The 24448-nt window shown below is 43.8% G+C and overlaps 1 protein-coding gene across 12 annotated transcripts in view; it reads right to left on the reverse strand.

The window, feature by feature from the left end:
- KANSL1 (KAT8 regulatory NSL complex subunit 1) overlaps positions 1-22962 on the reverse strand; it is a 194578-nt gene extending 171616 nt beyond the window's left edge. For 3 of the 12 annotated variants that reach the window (XM_055387799.2, XM_055387803.2, XM_055387794.2), the window contains exons 1-2: positions 22647-22961; positions 20977-21110 (exon numbers count right to left, since the gene is read on the reverse strand). The gene's annotated coding sequence lies outside the window, so the exon portion shown is untranslated. Of the gene's footprint in view, positions 1-20976; positions 21111-21866; positions 22368-22646 lie in introns of those variants that run through there. The other 9 variants (XM_055387809.2, XM_055387806.2, XM_055387791.2 and 6 more) reach the window with 6 other exon arrangements.
- Between the last annotated feature and the right edge of the window lie 1486 nt (positions 22963-24448).

Here is a 24448-nt window from a genome sequence, read left to right on the forward strand (position 1 = left end):
ATTCCAAATTCTCACAATCACATTTAGACACAATTTTATCTAATGAAATGTGTCCCAAATGAACCAACTTTAACCAGCATCAGAAAAAATAAAATAAAATAGTTAAATGAAACTGTATCTTCTTTGGTATAAGAAGTCCTTCAGGCCAGACATGGTGGCTCACATCTCTAATACTAGCACTTTGGGAGGCCGAGGCCAGTGGTTTGCTAGAACTCAGGAGTCCGAGACCAGCCTGGGCAACATGGTGAAAACCCGTCTCTACTAAAACACAAAAAATTAGCCAGGCGTGGTGGCATGCGCCTGTAGTCCCAGCTACTCGGGAGGCTGAAGCAGGAGAATTGCTTGAACCCGGCGGGAGGTAGAGGTTGCAGTGTCAGTGAGCTGAGATCGCGCCACTGCACTCCAGCCTGAACGACAGAGCAGACTCCGTCTCAAAAAAAAAGAAAGAAATCCTTCAGCACAGAGGGTAGGAAAAAACAACTACTCACACTTCCCAGAATACCTACCGTGGCAATACCAAAATATGACCATGCTTGTTAATATTTGGGCTAGGGCATTAAATGTTTATAACATAACACAAACACTTGTAATCCAAATGTGAATGATTATCTTCAATTTTCAGTAAAATAAGACCCTATAAAAGCCCTACCATTAATATATATTCATTCATAAACATACTGAGTACCAGTGAATGTTAAACACTGTAGAATCTCTAAGGAAAGAATACTCGGTCACTTTATAAGCTATGTGGTAGTCAAGAAAAATCCTTTCTACTCATTGATACGTTAAATGATCAAAAAATCCAAAGCTAAAAAATGATCAGAGAACAATGAAAAAATTTTAGTGGCTTTATGCTTCCAATTCCATTTGCTTCTGGACTCTTTTCTGAAGCTTGCCTAAATCATCCCAGGAATGCTAAAATTGGGTGTTATTTATGGCATAACCAAAATGAAGTAACAAAGTAAGTATCCCAAATAAAACTAGGAGAAAAAATCCAGGGAACCAAGCAGGCAGTAAGGATCTAAAGTTCTATACTTGGAACCTCTACCCTGAATGTTAAATAATAGATGTTTTTTAAACAGTTGACTACCAAGTGTGGTGGCATGTGCCTGTAATCCTAGCTACTTGGGAGGCTGAGGTGGAGAGACTACTTGAGCCTAGGAGTTCTAGACTAGTCTGGACAAATAGCAAGACCCTGTCTCACGGGTGGGGGAGCGGGGGGAAGGCAACCAAGCTGGGTGTGCCATGTGCCTCTAGTCCCAGCTACTTGGGAGGCTGAGGCAGGAGGAGTGCTTGAAACCATAGGCCACTGTACTCCAGCCTAGGCAACATAGGAAGACCCTATCTCTAAAACAAACATAAACAAAAAGGCCAGGTGTGGTGGCTCACACCTGTAATCCCAGCACTTGAGGAGGCCAAGTTGGGAAGATCACTTGAGGTCAGGAGTTCGAGACCAGCCTGGCCAACATGATAAAATTTTTGTATCTTTAGTCTCTACTAAAAACAAAAATTAGCTGAGTGTGGTGGCAGGGGCCTGTAATCCTAGCTACTTGGGAAGCTGAGGCATAAGAATCATTTGAACCTGGGAAGTGGAGGTTGCAGTGAGCAGAGATGACACCACTGCACTCCAGCCTGGGTAACAGAGCAAGACTCTATCTCAAAAAAACAAACAGTTATATCTTTAATTATTATCTTCATTCAGTAATTAGGCAATTAGAATTTACAATTGCTAAATGAATGTTCAAAGTTCAACCAAAATTAGTCCAAGATGAAACCAAGAACACATCTCAACTCATTCAATAAAGCCATTATTACTCTGATGCCAAAACCAGACACAGATATCACAAGACAACTACAGACCAACATATCTTATGAATACAGATGTAAAAGTCCTCAACAAAGCAAAATGAATCCAGCAACATATAAAAAGGCTTATACACCATTGCTAAGTATGACTTAATCCCAGGGATTCAAGGTTGGCTTAACTTCTGAAAATCAATTAATGTAATACACCATATTAATAAAGGATACAAACCACATGATCATTTGAATAGATGCAGAAAAAGCACTTAACAAAATCCAACATGCTTTCATGATAAAAACACTCAACAAAGTAGAAATTGAAGAAAACATCTTCAATCTAATAAAAAATACCTATGGGGGAAAAAAAGAATACCTACAAAAACCCCATAGCTAAAATCATACTTAATGGAGAAAGCCTGAATGCTTTCTCCCTCAGGTCAAGAACAAAACAAGGATATCCACTCTTACCACTCTGTTTAACACTGCACTGAAGGTTATGGCCAGGGCAAATAGGCAAGAAAAAGAAATAAAAATCACTCAGGCTTAAAAAAAAGAAGGAAAACTACCTTTATTTGCAGATGATATAATCTTGTATATAGAAAATCCTAAGAAAATCCCACAAATAAACTATTAGAGCCAATAAACACATCCAACACAGTTACAGGATACAAGCTCAATATACAAGTAGTAATCGTATTTCTATACACAAGCAATAAGCAATCTGAACATGAAAAGTTTTTAAAAATTCCACTTACAATAGCATCCCCCCCAAAAAAAAAAAGACTTAGAAAGCCAAGCACGATGGCTCACATCTGTAATCCCAGCACTTTAGGAGGCCGAGGCAGGCAGATCACTTGAGGTCAGGAGTTCAAGACTAGCCTAGCCAACGTGGTGAAACCCCGTCTCTACTAAAATACAAAAATTAGTTGGGTGTGGTGGCAGGTGCCTGTAATCCCAGCTACTCAGGAGGCTGAGGCAGTGGAATCACTTGAACCCAGGAGGCAGAGGTTGCAATGAGCCAAGATCGCACCACTGCACTTTAGCCTGGGTGACAGAATGAGACACTGTCTCAAAAAAAAAAAAAAAAAGACTTAGAAATAAATTTAACAAAAGCAGTGACAATCTTATACTCTGAGATATATAAAAATTGCAAAAGAAGTTAAAGAAATCCTAACTAAATGGAAAGGCCAGGTGTGATGGCTCACACCTGTAATCCCAGCACTTTGGTAGACTGAAGTGGGTGGGCTGCTTGAGCGCAGTTCAGGATCAGACTAGGCAACATGGCAAGAACTCATCTCTACAAAAATACAAAAATGAGCTAGATGTGGTGGCATGCACCTGTAATCCTAGCTGCTTGGGGGGCTGAGGAGGGAAGATCACTTGAGCCTAGTAGGTTACAGCTGCAGTGAGCCATGATTGCATTACTGTACTTCACTGCAGCCTGGATGACAGAACAAGACTGTGTCCCCCCCAAAAAAAAAGGAAAGACATCCCATGTTCATGGATGAGAATGGATCAGAAGATATAACTCTGTTAAAATGGCAATATTCCCTAAATTGATCTACAGAATCAATGTGATCCCTGCATACCCAAAAGAAATTTGAATAGGAAAAACAAAGTTGGGGGACTCACACTTCCTGATTTGAAAACATAATTCAAAGCTATGGAAATCAAGACAGTGTGGTAGTGGCATAAGGATAAACATACAGATCAATAGAATATAAGTGTGGGTTCAGAAATAAACCTTTACACTGACAGTCAATTGATTTTTTGACAAAAATGCCAAGACAATTCAGTGGAGGAAAGAATGGTCTTTTTAAGCCAAGTGCTGTAGCTGACACCTGTAATCCCAGCATTTGGGGAGGCTGAGACAGGAGGATTGCTTGAGGCCAGGAGTTTGAGACTAGCCAGGGCAACAAAGCAAGAACGCCATCTCTAGAAGAAACAAACAATGGTCTTTTCAACAAACCATGCTGGGACAACTGAATATTCACATGCAGTAGAATGAAGCTGGACCACTATATCTCACACCATACACAAAAATTAATTCTAATTAAATTTAAACATGGATTATAGACCTAAATGTAACAGCTAAAACAATAAAATTCCTAGAAGAAAACAAAGCTAATCTTCATTTCATTTGGTGGCCTGACATCAAAACCACATGCAACAAAGGAAAAAACAAGTAAATTTGGCTTCATCAGAATTATAACATTTTGTACATTAAAGGACACCATCAAGAAATTGAAAACACAACCCATAGATGGGAGAAAATATTTGCAAATCATGTATCTCACAAGGGATTTGTATCTAGTATATTTAAAGAACTCTTACAACTCAACAATAAAAAGAGAATCCAATTTTAAAATGGGCAAAGGCTGAGCATGGTGGCTCACACCAGAAGGAGAGGATCCCTTGAGGCAAGGATTTTGAGACCTGCCAGAGCAATATAGCAAGACCCTGTCTCTACAAAATAAATTAATAATAATAATAAAAAAAACCAATTAGCCAGGCATGGTGGCACACACCTGTAGTCCTAGCTACTCAGGAGCTTGAGGCAGAAGGAACCCTTGAGTCCAAGAGTTTGAGGTTCCAGAAGCTATGATTGGGCCGGGTGCGGTGGCTCACGCCTGTAATCCTAGCACTTTGGGAGGCCAAGGCGGGTGGATCATGAGGTCAGGAGTTCAAGACCAACCTGGCCAAGATGGTGAAACCCCATCTCTACTAAAAATACAAAAATTAGCTGGGCGTGGTGGTAGGTGCCTCTAATCCCAGCTACTTGGGAGGCTGAGGCAGAGAATCACTTGAACCCAGGAGGCAGAGATTGCAGTGAGCCAAGATAGTGCCACTGAACTCCAGCCTGGGTGACAGAGCAAGACTCCATCTCAGAAAAAAAAAAAAAGAAAAGAAAACTACGATTGGCCACTGCACTCTAGCCAGAGTGACAGAGCAAGACCTAGCCTAAAAAACAATAGGTGTATAAAAATAAAATTAAAATGTGCAGAGAATTTAAATAGACATTTCTCCAAAGAAGATATATGAATGGCCAATAAGCACATGAAAAGATCTCATCAGGTTGAGCACAGGAGATGAGGCCTGTAATCCCAACACTTTGGGAGGCCAAGGTGCGGGGACTGCTTGAGCTCAGGAGTTTGAGACCAGCCTGGGCAACATGGTAAAACCCCATCTCTACAAAAAATACAAAAAGGCCAGGTACAGTGGCTCATGCCTTTAATCCCAGCACTTTGGGAGGCTGAGGCGGGTGGATCACCTGATGTCAAGAGTTTGAGACCAGCCTGGCCAACATGGTGAAACCCCGTCTCTACTAAAAAGGCAAAAATTAGCCAGGTGTGATGGTAGGCGCCTGTAATACCAGCTACTGGGGAAGCTGAGGCAGGAGAATCACTTGGACCTAGGAGGCGGAGGTTACAGTGAGCCGAGATCACACCACTGCACTCCAACCTGGGTGAAAGAGCAAAAGTCCGTCTCAAAAAAAAAAAAAAGTTTCAAAGATAAAACAAAAATCTTGTTAAAGATAAATACACGAGATGCTAAAGAAATAATCTACTTCTTTAAGTCATGCTATCAATTTGCACCAAAATTTTCATTTCCTATGTGTAGGTGTTGAGGGTCTTGTACCCATGATAAATGACATACACCTGTTCTGGGCTGACTTTTGTTCCCCAAAAGAGATATATAGTACTCCAAGGGGCTGGGCACAGTGGCACATGCCTGTAATCCCAGCACTTTGGAAGGTCAAGGCCACAGCATCGCTTGAGCTCAGGAATTCAATATCAGCCTGGGCAACATGGCAAGACCCCGTCTCTACTAAAAATATAAAAAAATAGCCAGGTGTGGTAGTGCACACCTGTAGTCCCAGGTACCCGGGAAGCTGAGACGGGAGGATTGCTTGAGCCTGGGGTTTAGGGGGCTGGAGGTTGCAGTGATCCAAGTGCCACTGCACTCCAGCCTGGGTGACAGAGTGAGACCCTGTCTCAAAAAAAAAAAAAAAAAAAAAGATATGTAGTACTCCTAATATTCAGCACCTCAGAACGTGATCTTAGAGACAGGATCTTCAGGCCAGGCGGCTTCCCTTCCTCTCCACGTCAGTCTGTCCCACCTCAGCTCAGCCCACCGGAGACGGAGGGTGCAGGAACCTTGAGGCGGAGGTTGCAGGAAGCCGAGATCCTGCAACTGCACTCCAGCCTGGGCGATACAGCAAGACTCCGTCTCGAAGAAAAAAAAAAAACCTTACAACAAAATGATGCAGGCCGGGCGCAGTGGCTCACGCCTGTAATCCCAGCACTTTGGGAGGCCGAGTGGGGCGGATCATTTGAGGTCAGGAGTTCGAGACCAGCCTGGCCAACATGGTGAAATCCTATCTCAACTAAAAAAAAACCAAAAACTACAGAAATTAGCCAGGCGTGATGGCGCATGCCTGCAGTCTCAGCTGCTTGGGAGGCTGAGGCAGGAGAATTGCTTGAACCCGGGAGTCGGAGGTTGCAGTGAGCCAAGACTGCGCCATTGCACTCCAGCCTGAGTGACAAGAGCAAAACTCCATCTCAAAAAAAAAAAGAAAATGCAAAGTCACCTAAGAGACAGTTTAAATATATAAAAAGCTCGATGCCAAATAAAACTGGATGGGTCACTTGATAAGTGGGATTGATAAAAAGCAAGACAGCTGATATTATATAATTCTTATTTGCTTCAATATTTACTGGGGAAGGTAGAGGGGAAAAGCTATCTAAATTACTCTTAATAAGCATACAAATCTCTAATAGTGAATCAAATGCATCATTAAATATACTAAATTCCTCAAACTGATATGTCAGATGTCAGGTAGTCATGAAGACCCAAAATAGTCTCTATGGGTTTTTTGTTGTTGTTTTTTTGAGACAGAGTCTCACTCTGTTGCCCAGGCTGGAGTGCAGTGGCACCATCTCGACTCACTGCAACCTCTGTCTCCCAGGTTCAAGCCATTCTCCCACCTCAGCCTCCCAGGTAGCTGGGATTACAGGCATGTGCCACCACATTTGGCTGATTTTTGTATTTTTAGTAGAGACAGGGTTTCACTATGTTACCCAGGCTGTTCTCAAACTCCTGACCTCAAGTGATCCACCCAACTCGGCCTCCCAAAGTGCTGGGATTTCAGGTGTGAGCCACCACGACCAGCCCCTTCTCTGTGTTTTAAAGGCATTTAAGTATAAATTATTAAACTGCAGGACAGAACATATTAGCTGACGGTCATATGAGTGACCTTCTCTAAATGCCAGGAGGATAGAATCCACTTTTCCTTTATCAATATTTTCCTTGCTCAACTTCTGGCATATTAGGTACTCAATAAGTATGTGCTGAACCAAAACGAACAAAAAAATGCTGTCATCAAAGTAACTTCCATCTACTCAAGTAGGCTGCAACTTCAAACTGCCCAAACTAGCAAATCTCTAATAAAGATGGGCTCAGAAGACATATCGGCATGAATAACCTTCTGAGGAAAAGACAACATGGATTCTAAAAGTGGAAATCACACCACACCAGTTCACCCAAATTCTCTGAGAAAATAAATATGTGTGGCTGGGTGACAGTGGCTCATGCCTGTAATCCCAGCACTGTGGGAGGCTGAGGCGGGTGGATCATGAGGTCAGGAGATCGAGACCATCCTAGCCAACATGGTGAAACCCCAACTCTACTAAAAATACAAAAATTAGCTGGGTGTGGTGGTGAGCACCTGTAGTCATAGCTACTCGGGAGGCTGAGGCAGGAGAAATGCTTGAACCCGGGAGGCGGAGGTTGTAGTGAGCCGAGATTGCACCACTACACTCCAGCCTGGGCAACAGAGTGAGACTCTGTCTCAAAAAAAAAAAAAAAAGAAAGAAAAGAAAATAAATATGTGAATATAATTTATGTGAGCTTTCACAAAACTCTTGATAAGATTCTAAATTAAAGTTTTTTTTTAAAGACCTGAGTGGCCACAGGATGAGAACATTTACTGTAGACTGGACATAACTGAGACACAGAAAATTATAGGTAGATGCTGAGGTACTTCCCCAAATGAAGAAGTAAAAACAGAAGATTGAAAATTTTTTTAGAAATGCTATATTTAACATTTTAATATATTGTACAAAAAATATACAGAGAATTCCCCATTTTGCAGATGGGATGATGAGATTCCTAATAATGAAATACCACACGAGTTGGAAAAATAAGGGAACGGAGTGATGGAAAGGGTTTCTAAATATATTAAATGAGAAACATTTGCAAAAACTAAGATTTATATTCAGCTTAGAGAATGCTTTGGCAAGTATAAAAGCTGTCTAAATATGTGAAGGGTTATCTAGCAGAAGACAAACCAGACTTGCTCTAAGCAGTTCCTGTGTAGACAAAATTGGGCCCAAAGTGGCAATTCCAGAAGGGCACGCTTCAACTCAAGCTTTCTAACCATCAGACCTAACTAAAAAGGTGGTTCTTACCTTGGATTACCTCTAAGAGCCCACTGAGATATGAGAGTTAAAAAATTACATGCGAGGAAATGGCAGGTATGTTACAGCACGGACAAATGAAAAGTAAGGCATTTACAGGAAAAAAAATCTAAGCTATACTTAAAAGACTCATGCCTTCAAGTCAAAAAAGGAATTTTTGAATAATTATAGAATATTCCCTAAAGACAATGTGATGTTCTATGCAAAAAAAAAAAAAAAGGAAAGAAAGAAAAAGAAAAGGGAGGGAGGGAGGACCAAATCCTATTAGGAAAAAACTGTAAATCAAGGGTGCCCAATCGTTTGGCTTCCCTGAGCCACACCGGAAGAAGAGCTGTCTTGGGCCACACATAAAATACACTAAAGTAACAATAGCTGACGAGCTAAAAAAGAAAATCTTAAAAGAAATCTCATAATGTTTTAAGAAAGTTTACAGATTTGTGTTGGGCCACATTCAAAGCTGTCCTGGGCCGCATGTAGCCTGTGGGCCATGGGTCGGACAAGCTTGCTGTAAATGGAACATATTTTCTTATCCTTCTACCAAATCACAGTGTAGTTATAACTAAAATGCAGTTCTGAGTAGTTATCATAAATCCAGAAAGGGAAAGCAATGCTGACAAAGATCCTGGAAGGAGGTTTCACTGGAGATTAAATTAAAAAGTCAAGCATCTTCAGTTGAGAAACATGAAAGCAAAGGGGCAATGTGATCAAAATCAGAAAACATATCAATATGGTAAATACTAATTTATTCACCTTTTATGCTTGAAAAGTATTTCTTTCTATAACAGATAAAAGAAACTTGTGGATTGTGTTACCACAATCTACAAGTTAAAAATAGATTCAAGTGCTTGGATAAATGTATGTATATTAGGTCCATTCAGGTCCTACAGGATAGAAGTGCTATCAGACGTGAGGCCCTAAATTTCTGAGGTTAACATCTTAACAGATAACAATGTTTCACCTGAAAACATCACTTGGTGCCAATTTAGAGAGAACAATTGGTTGGATGGACCCCTGACAGACAGACTCAAGGAGGCTGGTTGGTATAGACTTCCTTCCACTCTTTTACCTCAGTATGTACGTGTGTGTAATATATACATACATATTATACTAGAACATATATACATTCCTTATCTTTATACACTTAGAATGCTCCTTATATAGCTCTGCACCCTGAATTTTTCATTTATCTTTTACTCAACATCCTAAGACATTAAAAATTCTTTTTTTTTTTTTTTAGACAGAGACTTGCTCTGTCACCAGGCTGGAGTGCAGTGGCACCATCTCAGCTCACTGCAACCTCCAACTCCCTGGTCCAAGCAATTCTCCTGCCTCAGCCTCCTGAGTAGCTGGGATTTTAGGCACATGCCACCACGCCCAGCTAATTTTTGTATTTTTAGTAGAGATGGGGTTTCACCATGTTGGCCAGGATGGTCTCGATCTCCTGACCTCATAATCCGCCCGCCTCGGCCTCCTGAAGTGCTGGAATTACGGGCATGAGCCACCGCACCCGGCCAGAAAAATTCTTTCAAATACTATTCCATGGTTGTAAATGTCCATCCTTAAATATACCATGATTTATTTTCCTATAAATCTTGCTGCTCATTTAGGTTTATTCTCAATTCTCACTAATATGAATAATGTTACAATGAACACCTTTGTTCACGAATCTTTCTATATATCTTAATTTTTCCCCCTTAGGATAAATTCCTAGATGTGCAATTACTGAATTAAAGAACGTTTTTAATTTTGCCAATATATGTTGCCAAAATATCTTTCAAAAAAACTAGGCCCAATGCACACTCCACTAGCAGTTTCAGAGATTGTCCCCTCACCACCTTCGACAGCACAGTCAACTGTAAATCTGATAGGTTAAAAAAAGAGTATGTCATTTAATCTGCATTCCTTTGATTACTTATCAGGATAAAAATGTTTCTCATATGCTTCTTGGTCATTTGTATTTCTTCCTTATGAACTCTGATCATGTTCTTTGCCAGCAAAACTTTTCTTTCTCTTGGCCGACAAACTTTCTGTGGAAAACCAGTTGAGATGGAATCATTTAAATATCAGCAACTGCAGCTCCCCCTGCTGACCAATAAATTACCACCACCATCAAGTGCCCAGTAAAAAAAAGTGAGCTAGAACCATACGCTTGCCTGTCTTCTGGGCTGCTGCTACAAATACAAATTATACACGGTAATAAAAAAGAAAATACTGTGTATCTAAACTCATACTTAACAGAGCTGTGATGGAGAAGGCAAGGGGGACAAGCGTTTTATTTGTTTTTTGTTGTTGTTGTTGTTGTTGTCGTTGTTTGAGACAGAGTCTCGCTCTGTGGCCCAGGCTGGAGAGCAGTGGCGTGATCTCAGCTCACTGCAAGCTCCGCCTGCCAGGTTCACACCATTCTCCTGCCACAGCCTCCCGAGTAGCTGGGACTACAGGCACCCAACACCACGCCCGGCTAATTTTTTTTTTTTTTTTTTTTTTTTTTAGTAGAGACGGGGTTTCACCATGTTAGCCAGGATGGTCTTGATCTCCTGACCTTGTGATGGGCCCGCCTTGGCCTCCCAAAGTGCTGGGATTACAGGCGTGAGCCACCGTGCCCGGCCCAAACGTTTTCTAATGTGCAGGAACTAGGCGGGGTGCAGTGGCTCACACCTGTAATCCCAGTACTTTGTGGAGGCCGAGGTGGGTGGATCACCTGAGGTCAGGAGTTCAAGACCAGCCTGGCCAACATGGTGAAACCCTGTCTCTACTAAAAATATAACAATCAGCCGGGTGTGGTGGCACATGCCTGTAGTCCCAGATACTCAGGAGGCTGAGGAACGAGGATTGCTTGAACCCGGGAGGTGGAGGTTGCAGTGAGCCGAGACTGCGCCACTGCACTCCAGCCTGGGCAACAGAGTGAGACTCCATCTAAAAAAAAAAAAAAACTAATATGCAAGAACTAATGTCACAAACAATTCTAAAAATCAATTCCCTGCCAAATATACTACCTGGCATATATAAACATCACAGGCCTAAATATTCATTTCCCTATACTTTAACTATGTGAAAACACTCTAAATTACCAAATGACACTGGGTGGTCAGCAAACTAGTTCTCTTTTTCCAAAAGCAAAAACAACAAAAACACTTTTGCCCTTTAGCATTCAAAGAAAGAGTATTAAAAATCTTAATTCTTGGCAATCCTTATTCCAAAGTTGCTTGCACTTATCTGACTGGGACCAATAGATCCAAAGAGTAAGGCCAAGACTGGCAAATGCATGTGACTCTCAGCTTTTCCACTGATACCCTCCTAAAGATGCATGTCCCAAGTCCAGCAATACAGTCTTTAACACTCATTTACTAAGTGCCATCAAGAGCAAGCAGTGATGGCCGGGTATGGTGGCTCACGCCTGTAATGCCAGCACTTTGGGAGGCTGAGGGGGGTGGATCACCTGAGGTCAGGAGTTCACGACCAGCCTGACCAACATGGTGACACCCTGTCTCTACTAAAAATACAAAAATTAGCTGGGCGTGGTGGCAGGCACCTGTAATCCCAGCTATTTGGGAGGCTGAGGCAGGAGAATCACTTCAACCTGGGAGGCAGAGGTTGCAGTGAGCCGAGATCGCGCCATTGCGCTCCAGCCTGGGCAACAAAGAGCGAAATTCCGTCTCAAAAAAAAAAAAGAAACAAAAACAGCAAGCAGTGAGGATAAAAGACAAGAGCAAGTCCTCACTCTCAAAGAACCTAGAGACTAGCTGGGTTCAAAGTGGAGCAAACCAGCAATCAGTACAATAGAAGTGCTAGGTCTGCATATGCACACTCACATGCACACACACTAACAGTTTCAGAGATTGTCCCCTTACCACCTTTGACAGCACAGTCAACTGCAAATCTGATAGGTAAAAAATAGTATGTCATTTAATCTGCATTCCTTTGATTATTTATCAGAATAAAAATGTTTCTCATATGCTTCTTGGTCATTTGTATTTCTTTATGAACTCTGATCATAAAGTGATAATACCTGGGTCCAGAGGAAGCACTCAGTGTCAGCTACTGTTATTACTATTATCACTACTGTTATTTTGTTTTAAGGCTAATCAAGTGAAGCAGTGGGAGTGGAGAAGGAACAAAGAAATCTGTAACTGGCTGTGATCAATTAATAGTAAACACCAATATACTTGGACCAGCCACTACTATTATTAAAGACTAGGGGGAGTAAGTTTCCAGAACAGGGTAGAGTCCATCTTAAGCAGAGGTAACTGCTTGTGTGAAGACCCAGAGGCAAAGAACAACAGGGTTCACAGAAGGAACTGGGCACAAGCTATCTGTACTACTGCGTACAGGATGCTCAGGAAGAAGTGGAGAGATGATCTGGCAAAACATTTCAACTCTACCTTCAAAGCTAGTTGAGCCATGGTGGAAGAGGGATATGATCATACGCTTGAACACGCATTTTACAAGGATCATGTTGGCAGCGACTTGGAAGAGAGAAAGCAGTCAAGGAGAATGATTACAAGACAACAGAAGGTCATGCAGCCAAAAGGGCGATGAAGGTCTGGACTCAAAAAGGAGAAGTAGGATGACTAGGAAAATATTATGAGCTAGGATCTCAAGAATGTGGTGACTAGAATGACACAAGAAGGAACCCAGAGGCCTCTCAAATCCCTGATTTGAGTGACTGGCTGGGTGACACTACCGCTCACTAAGTAAGATACGAAGATAGGAAGAGGTTGGACTGGGGAAGTGGATAAGATCATTTTAAAATGCCCATAGGATGGCCAGATGCAGTGGCTCACGCCTGTAATCCCAGCACTTTGGGAGGCTGAGGCAGGTGGATCACCTGAGGTCAGGAGTTCGAGCCCAGCCTGGCCAACATGGTGAAACCCCATCTCTACTAAAAATACCAAAACTGGCCGGACGTGGTGGCGCACACCTGTAATCCCAGCTACCCGGAGGCTGAGGCAAGAGAGTCGCTGGAACCTGGGAGGCAGAGGCTGCCGTGAGCCAAGACCGTGCCACTGCACTCCAGCCTGGGGGATAGAGCGAGACTCCGTCTCAATAGTAATAATAATAATAAAAAAATAAAATAAAATGCCCATAGGACATCCAAGTAGAGATGTCCAGGAAGCAACTGTGTATATGGGATTGGAGATCAGAAAACTAGTCAGAGCTGGAAAAACACACATTTGCAAATCATCGGCATATAGACGGCAAGTGAGGCACAAGTTTATCTAAGGCATTCCTCATAAACTGCACAGGGTGAGAGGAAGAAGGGTCAAGGGAAGGCAAATACTAATGTTTTTAGGAGCAAAAGAGGAAAAAAGTCTGCAAAGAAAACCAAGAGTATGGGCCAGACTTGGTGACTCACACACTTTGGGAGGCCGAGGCAGGTGGATCACCTGAGATCAGGAGTTCGAGACCAGCCTGGCCAACATGGTGAAGCCCATCTCTACTAAAACTACAAAAATTAGCCAGATGTGGTGGCGGGCACCTGTAATCCCAGCTACTGGGGAAACTGAGGCAGGAGAATTGCTTGAACACAGGAGACAGAGGTTGCAGTGAGCCGAGATCACGCCACTGCACTCCAGCCTGGGCAAAAGAGCAAGACTCCGGCTCAAAAAAAAAAAAAAAAAAAAGTTTCAAAGATAAAACAAAAATCTTGTTAAAGATAAATACATGAGAAGCTAAATAAATAATCTACTTCTTTAAGTCATGCTATCAATTTGCACCAAAATTTTCATTTCCTATGTGTAGGTGTCGAGGGTCTAGTACCCATGATAAATGATATACACCTGTTCTGAGCTGAATTGTGTTCCCCAAAAGAGATATGTAGTACTCCAGGGGCCTGGGCACAGTGGCGCATTCCTGTAATCCTAGCACTTTGGGAGGCCAAGGCCACAGGATCGCTTGAGCTCAGGAGTTCAATATCAGCCTGGGCAACATGGCAAGACCCCATCTCTACTAAAAATATTTAAAAATAGCCAGATGTGGTAGTGTGCACCTGTAGTCCCAGCTACTCAGGAAGCTGAGGTGGGAGGATTGCTTGAGCCCAGGGGTTAGGGGGCTGGAGGTTGCAGTGATCCAAGTGCCACTGCACTCCAGCCTGAATGACAAAGGGAGACCCTGTCTCAAAAAAAAAAAAAAAAAAAAAAAAAAAGAGATATGTAGTATTCCTAACATTCAGTACCTCAGAATGTGATCTTAGAGACGGGATCTTCAGACCAGGTGCGGTGGCTCACGCCTGCAATCTCAGCACTTTAAGAGGCCGAGGTGGGTGGACCACTTGAGGTCAGGAGTTCGAGACCAGCCTGGCCAATGTGGTGAAACCCCATCTCTACCAAAAATGTAAAAATTAGCTAGGCACGGTGGCGAGCACCTGTAACTCCAGCTACTTGGAAGGCTAAGGCAGAAGAATCACTTGAACCTAGGAGGAGGAGGTTGCAGTGAGCTGAGATCACCCCACTGTACTCCAGCCTGGGCAACAAAGAGAGACTCTGAAAAAAAAAAAAGAGATAGGATCTTCAAAGAGGTCATAAAGTTAAAATGAGGTCATCAGAGAGGACTCTAATCCCAATATGACGTGTCCTTATAAAAAAGGGGAAATTGTGGACACAAAGAAATACACACAGGGAGGCTGGGCGCAGTGGCTCACGCCTGTAATCCCAGCACTTTGGGAGGCTGAGCTGGGCAGATCACTTAAGGTCAGGAGTTTGAGACCAGCCTGGGCAACAAGGTGCAGCCCTGTCTCTACAAAAAATACAAAATTTAGGCTGGGTGCTGTGGCTCATGCCTGTAATCCCAGCACTTTGGGAGGCCAAGGCAGGCAGATCACCTGAGGTCAGGAGTTCAAGACCGGCCTGGGCAACATGGTGAAACCCTGTTTCTACAAAAAATACAAAAAATTACCTGGGCATGGTGACACGTGCCTGTAATCCCAGCTACTTAGGAGGCTAAGGAAGGAGAATCACCTGAACCTGAGAGGCAGAGGTTGCAGTGAACCGATATTATGCCACTGCACTCCAGCCTGGGCAACAGAGCAAGACTCTGTCTAAAAAAACAAAAGAAATACACACAGGGAGAACTCTACATAAGGACTGGAGTTATGCTGCCACCAGAAGCTAGAAGAGAGGCTTGAAACAGATCCTGTCCCAGTTGCTTCAGAGAAAGCATGCCTCTGCCCTTAGATTTCTAGCCTCCAGAACAGTGAGACAATAAATTTCTGTTATTTAAGCCACTCAGCATATGTCACTCTGTGGCAGCAGCCTTAGCAAACAGATGTCATAAGAAAATTCGCAGCTCAGGTTTACTAAGTACCTACCAGGTGCTGTTCTAAGCACTCTGCGTGAATAAACTCATTTAATCCTTATAAAGTCCACTCTAGGATCTAGGTACTATCATTATACCCTTTTTACGGTGTGGACACTGAGGTTCTAAGAGGTTAATGAGCTTACCCAGTATCACATAGCCAGAGCCCTCTCTCTCACCACTAGTGTATGAGGAGCTATTATTAACAGTAATTACAATAAGAGCTGGCGTGGTGGCTCACGCCTGTAATCCCAGCACTTTGGGAGGCCAAGGCGGGTGGATCACTTGAGGCCAGGAGTTTGAGACCAGCCTGGCCAACATAGTGAAACCCCATCTCTACTAAAAATAGAAAAATAAGCCGGGCATGCTGGCATGCGCCTGTAATCCCAGCTACTTGAGAGGCTGAGGCAGGAGAATTGCTTGAACTCAGGAGACGCAGGTTGCAGTGAGCCGAGATCGTGCCACTGAACTCCAGCCTGGGCGACACAGCAAGACTCCATCTCAAAAAAAAAAAAAATTAGTAATTACAATAAGAACAGTAGTAGTCCACTGAGCCAAACACTGCCCTATGTCCTTTACAGATATAATACAAAAGTCCTCTGAAGTAAGTGTTATTATTTCCAGTATGAAGGAGGAACCTGAATCTCAGAGAGATTAAGAAAATCGCCCAAAGTCACACGGTTAAGAGTGCTGAGATTAGGCCGGGCACGGTGGCTCATGCCTGTAATCCCAGCACTTTGGGAGGCCGAGGCGGGTGGCTCACCTGAGGTCAGGAGTTTAAGACCAGCCTGGCCAAGCTGGTGAAACCCCATCTCTACTAAAAATAAAAAAAAAATTAGCTGGCCATGGTGACAGGCGCCTGTAATCCCAGCTACTCGGGAGGCTGAGGCAGGAGAATCACTGGAACCCAGGAAGTGGAGGTTGCAGTGAGCCAAGATCACCTGGACAACAAAGCGAGACTCTTGTCTCATTAAAAAAAAAAAAAAGAAGAAGAAGAAGAAGAATGCTCAGATTATATCTAATTGCTAACTTAAGGGGATATACAATGAAAACCTGTTTTTACTAAAACTTTAAGAACAAGTTAATTTTTTTTTTCTTTAATGAGACAAGAGACAAGGTCTGGCTCTATCACCCAGGCTGGACTGCAGGGGCGCAATCACAGTTCACTGCAACCTCCACCTCCCAGGCTCGAGCCATCCTCCCACCTCAGCCTCTCAAGTAGCTGCAACTACAGGTGCACACCACCATGCCTGGCTAATTCTCTTTTGTATTTTTAGTAGAGATGGGGTTTTGCCACGTTGCCCAGGCTGTTCTCAAACTCGTGTGCTCCAGCAATCTGCCTGTTCAGCCTCCTAAAGTGCTAGGATTACAGGTGAGAGCCATCGCGTCTGGCCAAGTTAAATTTTTTAATGCCTGACTTTGCAGTTCAATACTAGAAATATACATCTATAAATTCAAAATTCTTGAAGATCCCAAGAGAACACATGTCCTAGATTATGGGCCCTTTTGCATGTGTATCCCCTCAACCACTGTTCAAGAACTATTCTCTCGGCTGGGTACGGTGGCCCACGCCTGTAATCCCAGCACTTTGGGAGGCCGAGTTGGGCGGATCATGAGGTCAGGAGATCGAGACCATCCTGGCTAACACGGTGAAACTCCGTCTCTACTAAAAATACAAAAAATTAGCCGGGCGTGGTGGCGGACGCCCGTGGTCCCAGCTACTCGGGAGGCTGAGGCAGGAGAATGACATGAACCCAGGAGGCACAGTTTGCAGTGAGCCGAGATTGCGCCACTGCACTCTAGCCTGGGTGACAGAGTGAGACTCTGTCTCAAAAAAACAAAAACAAAAACAAAAAAACTATTCTCTCAGTTAGAACCCTTGCCATTTCTCTGACTTCCAGACACAGAAAGAGAAGAAAAGGAAGGAGATGCTGTTCTTTAAAATTTTTTTTTTTTTTTTTTTTTTGAGACGGAGTCTCCCTCTGTCGCCCAGACTGGAGTGCAGTGGCACGATCTCGGCTCACTGTAAACTCCGCCTCCCGGGTTCACGCCATTCTCCTGCCTCAGCCTCCCGAGTAGCTGCGACTACAGGCGCCTGCCACCACGCCCAGCTATTTTTTTGTATTTTTAGTAGAGACGGGGTTTCACCGTGTTAGCCAGGATGGTCTCGATCTCCTGACCTCATGATCCGCCCTCCTCGGCCTCCCAAAGTGCTGGGATTACAGGCGTGAGCCACTGCGCCCAGCTAAAATTTTCAATTTTCTATTTAATTTTTAAAATCTGATACAAACATCAGAAAGTGTAAAAAGATATAATGCAATGAGAAGTCTCCTTCCTACTCTGTCCTCTACCTGAACAATTCCTAGACCTAACAGGTAACCAGTGCCACCATTTTCTTATTTATTCTTCTAAAGGTTTGTGTTGTTGCTGTTGTTTGAGACAGAGTCTCGCTTGGTCAGCCAGGCTGGAGGACAGTGGCGTGATCTCAGCTCACTGCAAGCTCCGTCTCCCGGGCTCAAGCAATTCTCCTGCCTCAGCCTCCCGAGTAGCTGGGATTACAGGTGTGTGCCACCACGCCCCAGCTAGTTTTTATATTTTCAGTAGAGACGGGGTTTCACCATATTGGCCAGGCTGGTCTCAGACTCCTGACCTCAGGTAATCCACCCACCTTGGACTCCCAAAGTGCTGGGATTACACGTGTGAACCACCACGCCCAGCCCTAAAGATCTTTTTTTTTTTTTTTTTGCATACATACACCAATGCAAATTATCTTTTTCTCCTGTTTTTTTTTTCCAAAAAACACAAAGGGTATCAAATCATACATACTGTTCTACATCTTGCTTTCATCACTTAACTGTCTGCCTTGCAGATCTTTCTATATCATATTAAATTATGTTTTAATTCTCTCGTTTTGCTTGTCAAGAACAGTTTTTACTTCATTTCACCATAGTTCAGTCTAGCACACAAGGCATCCAGCAGCCCTAAGAACTACCTGAGACAACTGATGATGGCTCCATGCTACACACTAAAGATCCTGTATCTTTTCTATCCTCCTCATCTTCATTTCACTCTTTTCTCCAACTCACTCAATTCTCCTTCCTTTCCCTATTCCTCTCCTATCTCACCCACTCCTTAGCCCTAACCCTGACAACTAGACCCTAGTAACATCACTGACATTGCTTAGTCGTGGCTAGAAATATTCAGGCTTTAAAAAGGTACAGACCCCTAACACAGAGAAAAAGGGATAAATAATAATTTCCATGAGAACTTCTAATTAATGAGAGTGCCTTAAATTGAGGAGTTTTGGTTTGGAGTTATTCTTCCTTGTTACTTGCCTCCTCTGGCATTTTCATTTGTGAAGACTGCGTGAGTGTGACGCTATTTTCTATACGCATGGAAACAAGCACATACTCAGTCTAACATTTACGCAATGCCTGACAGAACGACAGAGTTCATTCTACAATAAGATAATTGGAAACAAAATATAAGATCTATATAAAATAAACATTTGGGCTCCAAAATATGCACTTTAATTAACCTATCATTTCTTTTTACTGAAATTAAGTAGCTCCAATCTGAAACTACATCTTAGAAATGTTTTAAGGATATTCACCAATGAAAAAGAGAATAAAGTTCCCTCTCCCCACTTTTATTTTCCAGCCCACAAACTCAATGCTATCCTCCCCGCAAAAAGGACCTTTTTTTCTGACCAGACGAACACTGTAATTTTTAAGGTTTCTAAGTAATAAAAATAGGAAGAAAACATTACCCCCAAAAATTGGTTTACACTTAGAAGATGTTTCCCACTGAGCAAAGGATTGGTAAGGAACATAATATTAAGGCAACCACCTAACTGCATTCTTAAGTAGTAACAGGTGGTAACTCACGATATGGAGCTGATTTCCTTTCTCTATTCCTGCCATGCCAGAGACCTCTAGTAGAACTTCTGAGGTTACTGTATTACAACCCAGGTTCAGAGAGATTTAGAGGTAAAACCTTAAACACTGGAAATATCTTTAAAAGTAGGGCTTTGTGTACCAAATACATTCGTTAAAACCTAGGAAACTATAAAATGAAATCCAATGTATTGATCTCAATCCCCTTGCCTGCTTCCTAAAGAGGACAGAGGCCACCAACACTGGTGCTCAACACTTGCTAAGTCGAAACACTCTTACACAGGTCCTCTGATTCTTAACGGGTTCAGAACTTCTGGTTGCATTCCCCATGCAACCCCTCCAACTCTACAGGGAGAATGCTGGAAAAACTGTGTCACTTTGGCTTCCTGTATATTAATATAAGCACTCTTATCCAGCAATAGCAGCTGAAACATAAATGAAGATGAGAATTCAGTCTACATGACCTAAGATTTCCCACAAGTCCAGATATTTAGGTTACACACACTGCACTATTGTCTGATTTCTCCTCTGCATCAATCTGGAAGTCCACAGAGCAGATTAGCACCCAACGATCTTAACTAAGCTAGTATCCTACTCTGAAGAAAGGCGAAGCTGGTGGAGGGTTTCCAAGACTCCTTATCCTTCTCTGTCCTTCCTCCTATCCCCTCCTTACGTCTTTTCTGTTTGTTTTTATTTAATTTTATTTTTTTCATATATTTTTAGTCACAAGAAAATCAAAGAAGCCACCTACTTAAGTCTTAAGCTCTGCCCTTTGCTTAGTCCTAATGGAGAGTTCTTTGGCCATCTATGTACAAGAGATTAGAGGAGCCAAAGAGACTGGAGAACCACATCAATGGGAGCTTTTTCATCTAAAGGTCATCTGTCTACACTGTCCCAATGAGGTTTACCCTGTGAAATAAAACTTGGTGTAAGTGCTACCTGCTGAGAAAAATAGTATGAAATGTCACACAAAGGACTGGGGTGCAGCAGGAGGACTCTGAAAGAGTCATACGTGTAAACCAGCAGGTCTTAGAATGCCCTAATATACTATATGAAGTTTCAGAGTAAACAAATGGTTAATGACACATCTTTTGTAACACATGAATCAGCTACTGATTTGCAAGAGTGGGGCACACCCTAGTACCTATGACTCTAAAGTACCTGTTTGAAAAGTGGACCTAGATGTTTGAATTGCCAACCCATCCTAAGACCGGAACATAATTTTACAACTATGTAAGTTGCCATAATTTAAAGTTAAAAAGATCACTGTCTTTCATTATAATGGAAGTTAATTTGAGAACTTCATTAAAACATTCACACCGATAATCAAAGAACAGTAGAGATACAAAGTAAGATATAGCCAATCAATCCTAGGAAGCAAACACAAGAGGCAAGAGAAATGGCAGGTAAAGGAAGTGAAGAATAGCAAATTCAAAAACTACAATATTCCCAATTCTAAAGAAAAATGAATAAAATGAGGCTGGTAATGAAAAAATAACACATCTTACCTTCAGAGGCATCCAAGTAGCATTCATAGTGTCAGGATATAAAGACAATACTCAGAAATGAGCAAGAAGTCTTAGTAATTCCCTCGGTTACCAAGTATAAGCAGGTAGGAAAATCTTTTGTTTCGAGAAGGTATCTGAAAGAGAGGATTTTCATTTAGACTAAAAAATAATCAAGACGATGCAAATAGTTTAAGCTACCTGGGCAGGGATTTTGAAGTACTATTTGCCTCATCGCACTAAAAAAGTATAGAAAATACAGTCCCCTTTAGAAAAGGGCAAATGTGTGTCTCCATATATATGTGTGTAGAAACATACTTTACATAAAAAGAGAAATAAATATGTAACACGTATTTTAGATAATGTAAAATTGCTTATCAAACAATTAGCCAAAATCCCAGAGAGAATAAAGTAATTTTCCAGGGTACTTCATAAACACTAAACGTGATTTGTTAACTAACCGTCTAAAAAAAGACCCTTGCCACATTTAATTATATTTAGTAAAGTAAAACCTCTCTAATCATCCCGACTGTCCCAAGATTATGCTTAAGTTTCAGAGTCAATTCCACATGAAAAGTAAAACCTATTCTTGACTGAAGTACTAGAAACAAATAAAAGACCCTTCTTCCCCAGAGATCGTTAAAAGCAGACCGAGCAACTTAATTTTGAGGGTGGGAGGAAGGTAAATTTGCCTGGAGGCAGGAGGATGGACTAAATGACCTCTGGCAGGATCCTCGTTCAAGTCCTGGGCCTGTATACAATTCCAGCTTAACCAGTTACTGCTTCGCTTAAAATGGAGGCTTGCCCGCGTAGGGACAAAAATAACAGCACCCACTTCTTAAAAATAAATGTCGAAAAGTACCCCTTTTTAAATAAAAATAAAAAATAAACACCTCTGGAGTGGATGTGTTCTTGCTATGCGTTTGTCACTGAGGCTTCGAAGACTTGGCATCACTTTCCTTACCGCTCACCGGATTTTGGGGGAGGAGCGGGGGGCGACAGTTTGACTCTTGACCCAAGTCTCAGGCGGACTTCAGAGCCCCACAGGGGCCCCCAACTCCAGAGCCAGAGGGAGCGGAGAGGCGAGAGCCCGAGATCGCACCTCCCCCCACCGCGGACCCCAGTCCCAAACCTACCCCTCACCTCCCCGCAGTGGGGCGCCTCCTTCTGCCCCATTCCCATTGTTAGGGAGGGCAGAGCGCGGGGTGGGCTCAGGGCAGGGGCGCCCGCGGCCGTTGCCCGGCTCGCTTCAGGAGGGGCGCCCCGCGGGATGCGGCTTCCCCTCCTCTCCGCGTCGGTCCGTCCCACCTCGGCTCGGCCTGGCGCCCCGAGCTCCGCTCCGCGCCCCTGGCCGCGGCCCCGGCCCGCCCCCCGGGCAGCCAGGCCCTCAGGCCACTCGGTCGGCAGCCCGCGGCCCAGGCCTACGAGTGGGCGCTGGGCGGGGGTCCCCGTGCCCCACACACGCGTCCCCTCTCCCCCAGCCCCGCCGCTTCCAGGGCCCTCGGCGGCGCCCGCTCCCCGGGCCCCGCGGCCCCCCGCCTCCCAGCCGGGCCGCTCCCTCGAGCTCGTCGGGTCGGGGACACCTCCTCTACCTCACCATCACCCTGGCCCACTCGTGCCCCCACCCCCAGGGGCACCAGTGCCAAAGGCAGCTCCCCCAGCCCCGGACCTACCTGCACGGTTCAACCAAGCCTAGAAGTGGGGGCGGGGAATCTTCCGCCCTCCTCTGGCGCTCATTGGCCCTTCAGGGGCACATCGTGAGCGACATTGGCTGAGCAATGGTGTCCGTCAGAGCGATGGGGCGGGACAGAAGGGGGAGAGGGATGCTGGTGCCTTGGCGTCTCTGTCTCTGTGTATCTCGTTGTCTCTGTCTCTGTCTCGGCCCTTGGAAACGAGAGGCTTTTGGCTGAGAGGACTAGAAGGGGGCCTGAGGTGGGAGGAATAGGAATAGGAATCCTGACAGAGCGTCACGCCAGTTGGCCACTCTGAACCCCCTACCTAAGTCCCCTTTAGGTTCTCTTCTCCATCACCCCCAACCCCTGCCCCTCACCCCTCGAGGTTCCTTCATCCAGGAAGCGACGTGATGAAAACTCCAGGCCGGAAGGCCATAGGGAGAGATGTTATATATGTATATAAAATATACACATAAAAATGTTTATATATAAACTCAACCAGATATGAGTTCACTAGGGCCTGGAAAGGAAAGGGCACACATCTCACAGACAGGGAAGGACTTGAGATAGAGCCGGTAGAAGAAGGAATCAAAAATCACTCTAAGAGCTGGCAACAGTGGTTACCTCCTGGGAGAGGAACTGAGTGCCTAGGGAACCAGTGGGCGGAAGACTTCCATATCTCGGCATATCATTTGTATCCATTGATTTTTGCACCATTCATCAAGATTCCAATTTAAAGAAAAGGATTTAAATGTTTAAATAAGGTCGCAAAACCAGGGGACAGACAAGATAATTGGGCAGGAAAATTGGCGCAACATGCAGATTTGGGGAGGAATCTTAGCTTTTAATATGTTCAGTTCCCGGTAACAGGGTTTTGTAAAACCCAGTGAAGGTGTCCCAGAGGCAACTGAAGTTATGGAACTTGAGAGAGGGTAGACAATCAGGACTAGAGAAGATGCAGGGTCCTCTGCCTAAAGATAGTGATCTATGACATGCTAAAGGATAAACTCCCAAAGAAGGGTAATAAGACACCCACAGTAAAAGGTAGGAGGACGAAAAAGGTCAGTGAGGTAAAAGAAACAATATTAAAGAGGCATGAAAATTAAGGGAGGAAGGGTCTGTGGAAAATAGAATAATAAAACTATGAGAGAGGCCAGGCACGGTGGCTCACACCTGTAATCCCAGCACTTTGGGAGGCCAAGGCGGGTGGATCACCTGAGGTCAGGAGTTCGAGACCAGCCTGCGCAGCATGGTGAAACCCGATCTCTAATAGAAATGCAAAAAAAAAATTAGCCAAGCGTGATGGCGCGCCTCTGTAATCCCAGCTACTGGAAAGGCTGAGGTGGGAGAATTGCTTGAACCGGGAGGCGGAGGCTGCAGTGAGCCAAGATCGCGCCACTGCACTCCAGCCTGGGCGACAGAGTGAGACCCTGTTTCAAAAAAAAAAAAAAAAAAAAAAAACTGTGAGAGCCTCATAGGTCTTACCTCTTTACCTCTTTAGGCTCTGGTAACCATGGGACAATAAGAATGAAAGCCAAGGCCGGGCACGGTGGCTCACGCCTGTAATCCCAGCATTTTGGGAGGCCAAGGTGGGCGGATCACAAGATCAGGAGATCAAGACCATCCTGGCCAACATGGTGAAACCACGGGCATGGTGGCGCATGCCTGTAATCCCAGCTACTCGGGAGGCTGAGGCAGGAGAATTGCTTGAACCAGGGAGTCAGAGGTTCCAGTGAGCCGATATCACGCCACTGCACTCCAGCCTGGACGACAGAGTGAGACTCCGACTCAAAAAAAAAAAA

Source organism: Gorilla gorilla, chromosome 4 (assembly GCF_029281585.2).
Source record: "Gorilla gorilla gorilla isolate KB3781 chromosome 4, NHGRI_mGorGor1-v2.1_pri, whole genome shotgun sequence".
NCBI classification, from domain to species: Eukaryota; Metazoa; Chordata; class Mammalia; order Primates; family Hominidae; genus Gorilla; species Gorilla gorilla.